The sequence below is a fragment of the Pecten maximus genome, chromosome 1 (assembly GCF_902652985.1).
Source record: "Pecten maximus chromosome 1, xPecMax1.1, whole genome shotgun sequence".
NCBI classification, from domain to species: Eukaryota; Metazoa; Mollusca; class Bivalvia; order Pectinida; family Pectinidae; genus Pecten; species Pecten maximus.
The window spans coordinates 52,536,412-52,548,940 of NC_047015.1; the positions used below are offsets into that span (position 1 = coordinate 52,536,412).

At 35.3% G+C, this 12,529-nt stretch overlaps 1 protein-coding gene across 3 annotated transcripts in view; it reads left to right on the forward strand.

The window, feature by feature from the left end:
• LOC117337749 (allatostatin-A receptor-like) overlaps positions 1–12,529 on the forward strand; it is a 96,165-nt gene that overhangs the window by 12,449 nt on the left and 71,187 nt on the right. The window lies entirely within an intron of this gene.

The window sequence follows — 12,529 nt, forward strand, 5'->3', positions numbered from 1 at the left end:
TACCTACAGCATTACCGTAGAGTAAAATATTAAGAACCCGAGCACTGTGTAATTTGCAGTAGCATGTAATGGTTGCTACATATAATTACAGAAAACAGACATTCATTAATAACAATTGGTATTTATATAGAGATAGTAATATTTTGTGATCCTCAAAGTACGTTAATAATTGTCCGCATGATTCACTTATTTAATACTGCTCCCTACCGATAGCATTTGTAGGAAGTCATAATACTTCATTCATTGCATCCCGCAATGCGGCTTGAGACGACCTCTATTATATAATTCTGCTATAAATGCTCTACCAATTTCCGTTGTCATAATAAAACGCCCTGAATCATCTCCGCAGCTGTAACGTTGTTTTGTAAGCGTTTTAAAAAAAACACTATCAGTCTGATATCAATTTTGCAGATTGAATAACAGCAAAGTCTATAGGTGGTTGTATCTGTCATTCTCAATCAGATAGATCATTGCATATGTACAATTGCTGGAATCGATCCAGCCGTACAACTGTAACGCTGACTCCGGAGGGAGTTTGTCTAGCGCTCAATTGGAGTTACCAATCATAACATCGTGTGTGCACTACCGTTTTAAGCCAATTAGTGTCACATTTAATAAAAATACATACCGGCTTTCATGTTAGATTAATAGAAAAAGATTTACTTTGAAAGAATTGGTGAACTCCATCACAGATTATGTACATTTATGTTCAAGAGAATAACCCGACAGCGCTTTGTAATATTTGGTTGAATATCGGGATTTTATCATCCTAAACCGATATATAAAACGTATCTTTGCGACATTTCCTTCATATTTACCATCCATTATCCGCTTAATTAGTGTTTGCTGAATAATCTTTTAAACATCTATTAAATATTATTAGGCGGGAAATAAGAATTTCCCCGAATTTGAGTTTTTGTATACATAGTATTTGATATATATATACATAGATATATCAGACAAGGGATATATTTTTACAAAAGAGATGCTACGTCTACTTTGATGATAAGACCATTGTCTTCTTCATCGAAGATTTTTCAGTAATATGTCAAATTCATAAAATGAAAAAGAAAAATCAAAACTATATTGAAATAGAGCCTTCAGCACCTCGATATGGAAAAAAGCAAATAAATTCTATCCTGTGGTCGTTGTCGTTGTTGTTGTTGTTGTTCTTTCAGCACAAATATCCCCAGCTTAATGTTGTGTTCTTATGATATACGTGCATTAAGATGATGTACGGTTTAAAGATGTATACTAGTAAGATTTAAAGTCAAACAGAGAGTCTATAATCTATGTCGTTTTTGCCTGTTTTGCTCCAAGGTTAATAGACACTCTTTATCATATGTTATGGCATATGTGGGTTTACGGGTTACATAGACATCGGATTAAAATAGGGCTTATTGAATGATATAAACGAAATCTGACACTGCGTTATGCAGACGCGAAACCAGACAGGGGGCTAAAGACAGTCAAATACAAGATTACGGAATACAAGTATATATATTCTCTCGAAATACAATATCTCAAGTTTGTAATTGCACACTAGCCCCTATACACGAATTCAGTTTTCTGTCGCGTGCGGGAAAAAGATTCCCCGGTGAGACCATTAGTGAGTTAGTGACTGCCAAGGTCACCATTCCAAGATTGTACGTAGTGACGTGACCTACATCTCGACAGTATATCCATTTACTGCAGTTAACTTAATTTTTGAATAAGTTTATTTTGACCGATATGGCTATACCATATTATGTCTTGTCAACTGCTACTTGATGAATGATGTGTTATCAGCGTTACGACTTTATGACTTTTTCACAAGTTAGCGTTCTCTATAGCGGTCGTACTCTATTCTTGCTTCTGTCGTAAGCGTCCGCTGTAGTGACCGTAGTCTACTCTTACTTATGTCGTAAGAGTCCTCTATAGCGGCCGTAGTCTACTCTTACTTCTGAAGTAAGCATCCTCTATATCGGCCGTAGTCTACTCTTACTTCTGAAGTAAGCACCCTCTATAGCGGCCGTAGTGTACTCTTACTTCTGAAGTAAGCATCCTCTATATCGGCCGTAGTCTACTCTTACTTCTGAAGTAAGCACCCTCTATAGCGGCCGTAGTCTACTCTTACTTATGAAGTAAGCACCCTCTATAGCGGCCGTACTGTATTCTTACTTCTGACGTAAACGTCCGCTGTAGTGACCGTAGTGACTCTTACATCTGACGGAAGCGACCTCTAGTGTCCGTACTCTATTCTGATCTGGTCTATTTCTGAGGTAAGTGTCCTCTGTGGCGGCAATGCTCAAATCTCTAATGTAAATATATTTGTTCAAGGAGCACCCTTATTTACGTAATGGAAACATTTTGTGTCGTTGCCATACCCACTCGCACATTGATCTTTATGGAAATGCCTCGTTATTATGCAAGGACATATGTACCGAACCTACGGCCATTAGCCATACCACAGGGGCTACATCGTATCCCGGAAATAATCTTTCTAAACGAAACATAATACACAGCTGAAAATCGAACTTCAGCCATCTGCGTGAAATACCAAGGTGTGTAATGCGCTCACAAGAACAAATATCTAAAAATATCGCTGACCTGTAGTGACTAAATGTTTGTACGATTTTCCGGAGTTCTGTCCATCAATCCATTACTTTAAGCACACTTCATCAGTAAGAAGGGTTCGTTCAAAGAAAAGTACTCAACAGATCATCGAAGCGTATTTTGGGGTTTACCATTTCTCCTTCGGCCAGAAGACCTTTCTTCTCTTATTACATTTGCAAGAGTGTTGGTCAAGTGGGTCAAAGGAAAATTGGTGTAAACGAATACGTTAGGAAAGCAAATACTTGCTGTCATGGACGATGGCAGGTTCTGGCAGTATATTATGTATTGGCGCTGAAGCAGAGGGTCAAAATATTTGCGCCGTTGTCATAGGATCAATAACCTCGATAGAGTTGACGCAAAGTTCAAAAGGGTTATTTGAACATACGACTTATTCAAGTGAAATATGCACGACTTATCTTTATTATGATATGCCAATCGCGTTTGGAGCATGTCCTAATACACATAACCATTCATCAAACTGTTAATATAAGTTGTACTTGTTTTGCAGACGTTAATTTCCGCTAAGATATCGAATTACGTTGTACAATACATGTATATGTATTTACATGTATACATAGCTACATATCTCCCCGTGCAAAGTATACACAAAAACACTAGAGACTTTGAGAATCAAGCATGTTGCACACTTATTTACATATACACAAATATGTATTGTTTTCTTGCTGGGGCAAATTTGAAGCTGGCTTCTAATCTCTAGGTTTGTATATGTACAAAAGACTCACAAGTGCAATTGAATTTCGTTATCTCAAAGTTAGCGAGGTAAAAAAAATCTTCAAGATATCCGAAGTACTTGACGAGATTGAGTATATATTAAAATGTACATAGTTTTTTTTTACTATCGGAACTGAATTTGACGTTCAGTTGAACAGGGTCTTCGAATTATCAGATTTTCAGATAACGAACTTTGGCTTATTAATTAATTAGATGCAATATAATTGGAAACTGAAAAATGGTGATTTCTCCATGAGTTGTCAGTGATGCTAGGAGGCCAAAAATATGGAAACCATTTTTTTTTTCTTTTTCGGATCTCTTATTTTGGGAACACTATATAATTAATATTATCAAAACAATGTTCCACTACGAAAACAAACACGTCCTAGTCGAGATGTTAGGCTTCGCAACAATTAATTCAACAATAACAGCATATGGAAATAAAGAAATTCCGGCGTTAGCAGGATATCGAAAACGTTTGACTCGTAATGTGGGCGCCAGCGTGAGGTATGACCTTCGCTTTTACTATCAAAAAGCTATGGCGCTTTAAGAATCATACCTTCAAGACCACCACTTCTCGATAAATCGGAATTTAAATTAGGATCAAAGTTTGAAGAGCATCTGTAAATGTTCGCCGCTGGTACTAATTAGTATCAGACGGGCACCTGCTTCCTGAATGGCTTGGTTTTACTGCCCCTTAGGGGACCACTGGTGAGCCGTCTTTCCAATGCTTCGTGTTGCTGTGAAGGATGTTATGTTCTTGTGGAATTGTAGTTTAAACATTCTCTTTATATTCATACACACTTCTGACATGCAGGTATAAGTTATCAATTTTAATACATGCTCTTAGTATTAAACTATAACCATGGAATATCTCCTGGAATTATCCAATCTACTAAGAAGCCCGAATGGCAATTACTAATGACTTCAATGACCATGACACCAATCGGAACTCCTCAGATATGCTTAATACATTCGCGGAGTTCCGAGTGCTCTGACACGTCATCAACCGTAGCATGGTCACGCTCAATGATATCCCATTCCCGCCTAACTTTGAATATTGCTTTCGTCAGGAACTCTTGAAAAATCGCTAATTGGCAACAGAAACTGATCAACAAAAAAAATCATCGTTTTTTTAATATTTTTTATGAATGAAATAGAATATCATCTTCTGTACTTTGAAACAGCGGTATTTCAGAGTTACAATGTACGTACTATCGAAAACATTCGTCTATCTGCTTATGTGTGAATGGTTATAGCTATATTTTCCCAGGGCGTAATGGAATACTGTATGGAAAGTGACTAATACGATATCCCGAGAACCAGCAGACTTTCTATTAAAACTCTGAAATGGTTTAGTCTCTAACACTTTCCGTCAAAGCCCTGGTTCCGTTCGAATATCTTGGTAGGCCAACACTTAGTAATTCAATATGTAGTTTTGAAGCGTAAATCCTGATGAGAAAGCTTACGCATTAACAAAACAATAGAATTTCTAAAATTGGACAGATACAACTGTTGTTTCTGTTAATTTTTGAAAAAAAAAGCTCCTTTTGGACAGAATTGACGATAACAATTATGTTGAGCAGGATAAACCCTGGAATATCATAGAGCTACGTACCTGTATTTCCGTTTTTCTAAAACAAAGTGCACATCGTATGTAAACACCATGGTAACTATTCAGATTTTTTTTAAAGAAGTGTGCTATAAATAAATACTATAATTACCGAAAAATGACAAACAAACACAATTTTTCATAGAAAGATGCTATAAATAAACGCTATTTATAAAGAAATGAGCTATAAATATACGCCTTATGTAAAGAAATACAAATGTATGCTAAATAAGCATCTTTATAACAAAAAATAATGCTATAAACGCATTATTTTGATTTCAAACCCGCTTGTTTACGTACAATGTACATACAGGATCAAAGAACAATCACATGGGTTCAAACGACACACACATGCCTCTTTATGAAAACAAGTGGTTTAGAATTACACTGTAAATAAAACGGACCCAAACATTAGAGCAATCCTTTCGTTTAGTGATTTTCTCATGACACAAAAACCTCGATATAATTATCCAGCTAGGGAATTTCTGAAACAACCGATTAAACTAAAATTAAGATGAACGACCAATTAAAAATCTGGCGTCTAAGTAAAATGAATAGTCTTTTAATTCACGTTGGGGAAAAGGAGAAACATTCTGAGGATAGCTAAACGTCTCTTAAACGTATGTTATAAAGCTCATCTGGGTTCATCCTTATCCGTAGTTCTGTTTGGTAATTTTTTTTTTCTAATTTATTATATTTTCATTTCTTTTTTTTCCTTCAAAGGAAAAATATTTCTGAATGATACAATATGCGAAACGTTGGTTTTTTTTCTGTTAGCAATTTTTTTTCGGAATGAGTTAAGGTTGTATGCTACCTGACACATTAGATATATGTAAACAAGAGCTGTCGTCCTTGATTTTATTTTCATAGACATGATACACGCTATATTTGTTATGCATTCAGTATCGTTAAGTCTGAAACTCTTTTGAAAAGAAAACGCTTATACATGTACCGAAACTGTAGCATACGGTTTTAACTTCGGTTTTTAATATAAACTTTATTTCATTCATAATTGAACATTAAGTTTATAACAACACATAATACAGTACGGGAGAATAGGATCCGAAAACAAGTTGTAGTGATTTATATAAATTCGTTTCCTGAATTATTTAAAGAAAAGCTTCGATTTTTCATATACCTGTCCAGACCAAATTGGAATTTCATTAAAGAAACAATTTGAATGACGTATTTCTACTTTGTATTGTTTTGTATCATAACCTCAGGGACAAATAACTTGATACCTACAATATATATATATATATATCATGAAATACGAACCATCACAATACGTCTTCTTCAAAGGGAGGTCTGCATGGCAACGCGATCAACAAGCATTTAGATACGTTTGCGATCACATATTCCTATTCATTTGAGATGAAGCATGGCGTTTGAATGGTCAAATGACAATAATTTCCGGCAGTATCATAACGATATACCGTCATGATTATTTTTCCTTTTATTCATTTGCATATACTACCGCGATGGCGATAGTTAAGTAATGACATCAATGACCTCGACTGACCCCGACACGTCATGAAAACGGAATGCTGCAAATTGGCGTGACACCGAAAGACCAATAGACAACCGAATGTTGCTGACGTCAGGAATCGTGTGCATAGTACACCAAATGTTGCTGACTTCACGAATCGTGGGCATAGTACACCAAATGTTGCTGACGTCACGAATCGTGGGCATAGTTCTATGCCCATGATTCGTGACGTCAGCAACATTCAGATTCAAAAGGAAACATGGTTAAAAATAACAAGTATACATCGGTAGTTTGGTACTGAAGGCCAATTGGTGAAGTTCACACAGAGAGAGTGCGAAGATTAAGTCCAATACTCCGTACAAATCCTCTCCAGATCAATTTGATTTAGGTTGCTATAAATAATTTGGTTTTGTAGATTTATAATCTTCCGGTTAGGTTAAAAACCCATTACATAATCTAGAAAACTAATAAAATACCCAGTGGAGACGTCAGTAATTAACGTTATATTACAATCAAACATGGCGGAGTTTTGGCGTATATAATCCGGATAAAACTGTAAAGTTGGCTCCTGCTATTATAATACACATTTTATATTTATATTCGAGTGGTCCTCAAGGCGTTTTAATCTAACGGCGTATTTTGTGTATCCCAACAGGATCTCGAAAGGTCAGCCACATCTGTATTTAATTTTCATTAATTCCTGCAATGTAAGCTGCCGAACCTATCGACGAACAGGTTCTCAGTAGGTGGGGATAAAGAAGTGTCGAGAGCTATTTCTGTCGTTAGATGAGGGAGATAAAGATGTACTTAGTGTTAAAACAGCTTGGTGTCTCTTTTGCCTAATACATCACCTTTACGGCCGGTCGGTGACACTAGCAGGTCTACGGATAGCTCGAAGCTTTACTTATATGGATATGTAAAATTGTGGATAAAACTGATATACACAAGGATTAAAGGTAAGATAATTCAGATATCTATATATGTGTCTGTTTTTGACTGGCCAGTAGCCCCTGGCTTTATTAATATACATATAAAGAATTACTAAATTTTAAAACAAGATTATCTCCCCCTAGTTTAGAATCGGACGTACATTGTATGTTAATTAGAAAACAAAATTATGAACATCGAATTTATTTGCAATTTTGACATTTTAGAGACAGGTGCCAGTCTAATGCGTGTGTGTGATATTAATATTATGATTGGTATGCGAGATAGTATTTATAAGCTAAATTCATGTATGGAATGAAATAGGAATTAATAATCTATAAAATTCTTATAAGTTTAAGGTTTCGTACTATATAACCATGCCTATGCTGCTTTACGGTAAGGCTATATCTTTTCAAGAGAAAGGAGTAAAGGACAATGTCCTAATCGATTGTTATCAACAGCACGTACATGTACCTAGATGTCGAGACTTTGTGCCATAAACCGGTATCATTGTCGAAAACAACACCGATCAATTCTGGAGGAGTAGCATATATAAGATATTTTATGTTCATCGCGAGAATGTGCACTGACAACTTCATCAAAAAGATGATTTGCATCTTTTAAAAAAAGGTAGATAATACGAAAAGCATGGATAGATTTAATAAACGTATAAAATTAGTAGAAAACTGAACTTACGGTAATGTTTCTATTTTTAAGGGATTTTATTTTCCGCGGGTCTTCTTCCAAAAAAATTGAAAACATGACAAAGGAAATGGACAATAGCACATTCTTTTTAATTTAAACTTGTGGTTAAATCTTAAAACCGTAACCATCGAAAACTAACCCTTTCCAGTAATCCGCGAGAAGGATATTTTTCGAATATTTCTTCTGTGTTAATTCCAACGCTACATGTATAATACATAAATATAAATAACATGGTGTTATTTGTCAATACATATATATCTATATTTAAATGGGTTTTTTTTGTTTTTTTTTTGTCGATTTGGTGGAATCCATTACCATGATTCCCCTAGAATCCCCCGCCGAATCCGAAAATATCTTAAATTAAACGGACTGTTTATGTGCTTTCTTCGGGGCTGGAGATTCCCGAAAATCACTCTGTTCCACTATATGATCTCCTTAAAGCTGAATACTTTCCGAAGTCAATACCCGATTTGTAATTTCCAACTTGTGTAATCGCAGAACAGAAGTACACGTGCCATAGCAAGATGAACGAACATTCCAAAAATAGCATCGATTTAATCATTAGGTATTTTGACAAAATCTTCTGTCTGTCCAACACCGATGTAGATTAGGGAGGATGAGAGGAGCCGTGCTGGAAACGGAAACGACACAGGACACTAACTGGAGTATCGACCCCGGTAACAGTGTAAATCACGCAGGATTATTTCTTTAATTAATTGCGAGTAGAACAAATAACCGGAGACAGCGACAGTGCTCCGACTGAGTCGGCTCTAATAGATCTATAATGCTACACAGTGGAACCTGTTTTTGTCGATATCATTAGGCCGGTTTCTACAGTACGACGGTAAATGAGTGTTAATTTCCGAGAAATGATCGCTTCTCGTAAGTTTAATAATTAAAATCGTTCACTTGAGACCCCTATATTCATGGTAACTGGAATGATTATTATTAAGGTTTTTCATGACTTTTATTAATTGGAATTTAATTTTGTCTATGAATGCGAAATGATATGAAACCAAACTTCTAAAATGAATAGCATATACAAATATTTTCGGATTCATTGAAATGTATAAAAGCAATAAAATTACTATAATTTCCTAATTGTACATACCAAACACAGGGACCAAGGAATTATGCAGTGTGAACTTTTTTCTGATTTTATGTAATCTATATGCACAACAGCGTATATAGGCGATGTGTACAACAGTCGAAGATTACCTGAAAGGATATTACATGTATAACCATAAGCAAATAGATTATAATAATTCTCCTACGACATTTATGTCAGACAGTAAATGCTGTGTCCGAATTTGCAGGACCCTGTGACAAGACCATGGGAAGGTTTTAAGGAAGCTTGCATTGCGAGTTACACTAGAAATATATAGTACAGGGCACTTGATGATCCTGCAGGGCCGTCATAACAAAATAAATATAGCTTAATAGCTGTAAATAATTGCGGGCCTACACGTAAACAAATTCCTTAAGTAATCTGTAAATCCATGCACGTGTATAAAATAAAAACCACGCATGCGTGCTTCAAGTGTATCAAGTCAATCGGGAAGTATTTTAGTGCACTCGGTTGGAAGTAACATACATGATGCACGCTGCAAATTGTCTCGGTAATTTGGGAAAATGGCGTCATCTTTTTTGGCAACTAGGTCGCAAAATGGCCAAATGACAAATAACTTCGGTATCCATTTTCTAACGTCATAGATTTATACCGTTGACAGACTTGTCATTTCGTTATGAAATTGACACATATTCACGTGACACGAATACCAATCATCAGGCTTAATATTTCGTTAAACGTCCACTTCCAAACCACTGCGCCAGTCTTATTCAGATTTCGCAATCTCAAAGAACAGTTAATTACGGGAAAAGCTTTAGGACATTTTACGAGTGTCTCGTGAGATATCGTATAATTTCATTAAACACAATCAACTTCCTGGTTTATTTTCTTAGTAATGATTATATCTTAGTTTATCCTGATTTAATACTCATCAAATCCCAAATCTCAAGCTAATCAAACGTTTGCTCGTATTTCAGGAAGTTCTGATAATCATTGTATATATACAGAGTTGTGGCCATTTGTTTCGTTACCCGAAGCCCTGTTGCATGGCGTAATCAACTTCCTGGTTTATTTTCTTAGTAATGATTATATCTTAGTTTATTCTGATTTAATACTCATCAAATCCCAAATCTCAAGCTAATCAAACGTTTGCTCGTATTTCAGGAAGTTCTGATAATCATTGTATATATACAGAGTTGTGGCCATTTGTTTCGTTACCCGAAGCCCTGTTGCATGGCGTCTATGATATTAAACTCTCGCACATCAAACTTGATGTATTCGGAATATTTTGGTTTGGAGTATCACAAATACTGATATTGAGGTTTGTATGCCTTTATAGGCAGGTTTACAACCCAATTTAAATTAATTTCTGGTGGCCTAGAATTTTAGTTAATCAATATCCTGAATCATGCAATCGAGAATTATTGGCACTCTGCATTTATGATTTTCTGTTTAACAAAAAGTACTATACTGTCTCGGTTGTAGCATTATGGAAACCGTTAAACGGAGCAAACTATTGTATAACTTTACATACAAGTTTATTTGTAATTAACGTTTATAGATACATACGCGTGCAGAAGAAATGAATCTAGTCTATGCCGGGAAGAAAAGTTTCGCCAGGATACTGTAAACGTTCATATTTTAGTGTATTCAAAATTTAGCGGATAACAGAATTTAAACACATTTACGCAATGACGAATTCTAGTTCTTGCTATAGAAAGCAATGCACAGAAAGATGAATTAGCACCACCATATTTCAGCGGAAGGTTTCCAATTCTAACTCGAAAAGCGCTAAAAATATATTACCGCTAGTATTTGTACATTTACAGTATATAGATATCCATATATAGATTTTCAAACGCTATCAGTTTTTGATGTGCATTATAAAGTCAATTTACTTCGTGTACACATGTTGAAATTTTACTAACTTGCCATGAAACAGGTGAATATAGTTTTTAAAAGGGTATTATAATATCGTCTAACCTGTAATATCAATACCATCTTCGCCTTTATACCCGCCTTGTCTGTTATAAGGACGAAACTCCCTCGTAGACAAATAAAACAAAAAACTCGCCCAACACCGGCTGGTTTGATTAATTATAGCTTAGTTACAAATTTAGGGATTAAGGGCAGCTGGTCGTAAACATCATTCATCTTGTCTCGCGATATTTGATTTGTTTACGTGTTTTATGTGTGTTCAGCTTACCCCGCGGTGAAGCTGTCTACAAAACGTAGACATGTTTTCGTATTTTCTCCGTGTGCTGTCTTGTACTATTTGTCTAGTAGGTGTTTACACGAGTGATGGTGAAGCTATTTTGTGCAGGTGATATATTATTCGCGGGTGGTAATTTTCCTGGTTGTGTTTAGATATATAGAGAAATGAACCGAGGTAAAGATATATTCATCAAAGAAACTATTAGTTTATTAATATGTATACAAGCTGTATCTTGAACCGCTAGACTAAGAAAACTCATCTAATATACACCGATGACGTCACCGAATTGTGTGTAGTATTGTCACGTGCATCAAAATGCTATACATCTTATACCCCGCAACACTCTTCCTCTCCACACGATACCCACTTCAACTACGGGAAGCAATCACTACATCCTTGTGTTTCAAGTCTCAAACAATAGCCTACACTTCATCATGTCCTTGAATTGTTTGTCGAGTGAGGTTTTACGCAATCTAAAGGTACTTAAATTTGCCAGTGAAGGATCCATTATCATCCGGCGAGCTCTGTCACTATTACCGACACAGCAACACAACGCTATAATGTTTATGCTGCCAGTATAGTCAATTTAACAAAAGCATGGTCAGCTTATTTTTTTTTTATTATTTTTTTTTTTCAAATATAAATATCTTTACATTTTTATCAGCATTAATTAGCTTAAAGTACATGCTGATTGAAAATGAAATATACACACACATCTAAAAGCGTTCATCTGATACAGATTATTTTAATCCCACAATGCATTAGATTTTAACACCAGTGCAAAGTATAAATGAAGTCGAGACCTTGTTATTGCAGTGAACAATCTCCTTAGAAATGTTAGTTTGTTTGCTTCCTAAAACTCCTTTAGATAGCTATCGCGACTTTGATCTATTTTCAATTTCTGTATATATCAAATGAATGATTTGGTTTTTTTATAAAAAGGTATAGACTATATATATATATGTACATTTTTTTAGCATTTCTCATCTTTAAATTACATGCACATTTCTATCGATTATCAAGAGAACGCCAATTCATTAAACATATGACCGATACTCCGTTTGATCACATTTTGGATATGTATATTCAATCACAAATTTACATGTACTGTTTTTCAATTTAATCAAAGGTAAAAAAAAATAATAATAAACCATGAAGTCTGTGATTTTGGTGCCACTGGTCGAA